Source organism: Tamandua tetradactyla, chromosome 7 (assembly GCF_023851605.1).
Source record: "Tamandua tetradactyla isolate mTamTet1 chromosome 7, mTamTet1.pri, whole genome shotgun sequence".
Taxonomy (NCBI): domain Eukaryota; kingdom Metazoa; phylum Chordata; class Mammalia; order Pilosa; family Myrmecophagidae; genus Tamandua; species Tamandua tetradactyla.
This window is the reverse complement of record NC_135333.1, coordinates 113,487,514-113,490,857: the sequence shown is the minus strand read 5'-3', so window position 1 is coordinate 113,490,857 and position 3,344 is coordinate 113,487,514. Positions and strand designations below refer to the sequence as shown.

Here is a 3,344-nt window from a genome sequence, read left to right as displayed (position 1 = left end):
TTATGCATTTTTCAAACATACAGAAAATAGAAAAAAAACAGTACAATGACATTCATGTATATACCATGTAGATTCAATTAACATTTTGCCATATATGCTTCATGGACACAAACACTCTACATCTTGCTAACCCATTTTAAACTACATTGGAGACATTATAACATTTCACTCCTAAATATTTCAGCATGCAAAATGTATTAAAAAAAAAAAGACATTTACCTATAAACTGTAATACTCACCACAACACATAAAATTAGCAATAATTATTTAATCTCATTTAAAATACAGTCCATATTCAAATTTGCTCAAGGTCCCCAGTCTTTTATAGATGGTTTTTCAAACCTGGGTCGAATACAGAATGCCACATTCCATTTATCTATTATGTCATTTAAGTCTCTTTTAATCTAGAATAGTTACCTACTCCACCACCTTTTTTCTTTCACGACACTGATTTTTTGAAGAAATGAGACCAGTTATTTTCTGCAACAACTCCATATTCTGGTTTATCTCATTTTCTCTTTTGTGACATCATTTAACTAATTCCTCTCTCCCCTGTGTTCCCAATAAATGGGAAAATTATATCTAAATGCTTGATTGAAGTCTAGTTAATCGTTTTTGATCACAGCACTTTTAATGCACTGTACTTCATATTGCATCACAAATCAGAAAGCACATCTAGTTGTCTAACTAAAACGTGATGTAAAACTTCATCACTGATTCTAGGAATCTCTTAAAGATATGTTTTCTGTTTTCTCCACAGAGCGTAAGTATAAGGTGAGATGATATTTTGGCACTACGAGAAAACTATAATGGGGATGAGGATCAACTTTTCATCTAACAGTTTTGGCACCAAAATGTTTTTAATATTGTTATTATATTAACTTTAACATTTCAATTTTAAACATTTGTTTTCTGCAAACCACAAAACAGGCACAAACGTGAGATTCATTTGCACAGTGATGCAGACTTACTCCTAATTGAAATGCGAGCATCTTCCTTCTTTTTTATTTTGTTTGAAACCCAGGTAGTAGCCAGTATGATAGCCACTCATGTACCAAGAGATTAACATGCTTCCCAAAGCATCAGCATCATCCAGAGACTCTGGACATGTGGGAGGTGGAGGGGGAATGAATGACTGATGGTCCAGAAGGAAGTGGAGGCAGCCAGCATGATAGGAACGGGGGTGGGGGTGGGGGGGGGTGGGCCACTGAATTTTAGGCCAGACTTTCCTGGCCCCAGTCCTGATCCTGGCATGGGCGGAGGTGGAGGCAGAAAAGAGTTCCATGGAGTAGCTTTTGACTTTACGTTGTTTGATTTATTTCCAGGAGACCTAGAGGAGTTTTCACTTTCATCTGTTGAAAGCTGACTCTCATTTTCATTCTCCCGAGCATTCTGTTCTACATTATTAACTCCTTCAAAGGTCGGGAAAAGTAAATCAGACAGATTTTGCTCCTCTCTATTTCCATACCCAGTGTAAACCACAATGCAGGTTTCTTTCTTGAAATCGACTGACGCAATGGTAGCTGGATAAATGCAGCCATCTTCTGACCAAATGGCAGAACATTTGTCACCAACTTTCTACTGTTTCACTGGAGTTGTGGTGTTCTTTTTTTGGCTTTTATTCTTCTTAACAGGTTTTCTTTTAGGTGTGCCTTTTGGTTTGTCTGAAGCTTCAGAAATGTCACCGTTCTTCAGAGCATGCTTAAATGAAGCCACAGCTTTATCATAGGCTTTTATCAATGCTGTATCATCCCAAATGTCAGAATCATCACTCTGCCCCGTGCTCCGGAGGAACAGCACCGAGTCCTGCTGCTCCAGGATGGCGCCGCCTAGAGCGCCTCTGCAGTCCATCGCCATGGCCAGCCTCGGGCGGGACGGCGGCGACAGGATCCGACCGCGACGGACGACTTCCGCCACCCAGGCCGGATTGGCTTTTAATAAAAGGGGATTTATTTTGTTAGTTCTTCAGAGGAAAGGCAGCTAACTTTCCACTGAGGTTCTTTCTTACGTGGGAAGGCACAGGATGGTCTCTGCTGGCCTTCTCACCAGGCCCCTGGGTTCCAACAACTTTCCCCGGGGTGACTTCTTTCTGCATCTCCAAAGGCCTGGGCTGAGCTGTAAGTGCTGAGATGAGGAATGCCGAGCTGCTTGGGCTATGCTATGTTGTGCTCTCTCATTTAGCACCAGCCAATTAAGTCAAACGACATTCATTGCAGCAGACATGCCTCCTAGCCGACTGCAGATGTAATTAGCAACAGATGAGGTTCATGTACCATTGGCTCATGTCCGCAGCAACAGAACTAGGTGCCTTCACCTGGCCAAGCTGATAACTGAATCTAACTACCACACCTCCCTCAGGAGCACATGTGACCTGCCAAAGTCTCCCGGGCGCTAACCATTGCCTGCTCATCTGTCCCTATTCGCATAATATTACTGATGTCATGGGTTACTGTGATGCTCTGCAGGTGTCTGGACAGTCCCGACGTCCTCTAACTATAATATGACAGGGAGCAGGAAGTTTGACATCACCCTGGAGTGAAGCTGCAAATTGTATTACTGCCCAGTCCAAAAGTGAACTCCTTTCTGATCCTCTTTTCTAATTGGGATAGAGAAGAATGCATCTGCCAAATCAACGGTTACATGCTACGCATCCGAGGCTGTGTCGATCTACTCTAGCAAAGAAGCCACGTCCAGCAAAGCAGTTGCAACTGGCGCTCCTACTTGGCCGAGATTGTGGTAGTCTACTTTCATCCTCCAGGTTCCATCTGGTTTCTGCAGAGACCAAACTGGTGAATTATAGGAAGACAAGACAGGGCCACTACCGTGTCTCCTGACGGATGGCACTAGCCACTACTCACCCCAGATGACTCTCTTGGCTGGGGATGGGGGTGGACAGCAGGTTAGAGGCTTTTCCAAAGCGCTTGGCTTTCCCCACTATGAAGGGCATTGAAGTATGCCAATCCCAGTGATACATTTGGGGATCAAGGAAATAGCCATAAGGTGTGTGCATTGAACCAGCGGGTCCTTTTTATTGTTGTTGTTATTTATTTATTTATTTATTTATTTATTTATTTTTAACTTTTTTATTGTATAGTATAACATACATACAAAGCAAAGAAATAAAAAAGCAATAGTTAAAAAGAAAAAGAAAAAAAGAAAGCAATAGTTTTCAAAGCACTCTTCAAAAGTGATCACAGGATAGATCCCAGAGTTTTTCATGGGCTACCATCTGATATTAGTATAGCTTCTCCTGCTTTCTTTTGGTTACAACTTGCGTGGAAGATCTTTTTCCAGCCTTTCATTTTCAATCTATTTGTATCCTTGTGTCTTAAAATGAGTCTCTT

At 41.7% G+C, this 3,344-nt stretch overlaps 1 pseudogene; it reads right to left on the bottom strand.

Annotated features, from left to right (window-relative positions):
- Positions 1 to 944: 944 nt before the first annotated feature.
- Positions 945 to 1,857, bottom strand: LOC143689966 (survival of motor neuron protein-like; annotated as a pseudogene).
- Between the last annotated feature and the right edge of the window lie 1,487 nt (positions 1,858 to 3,344).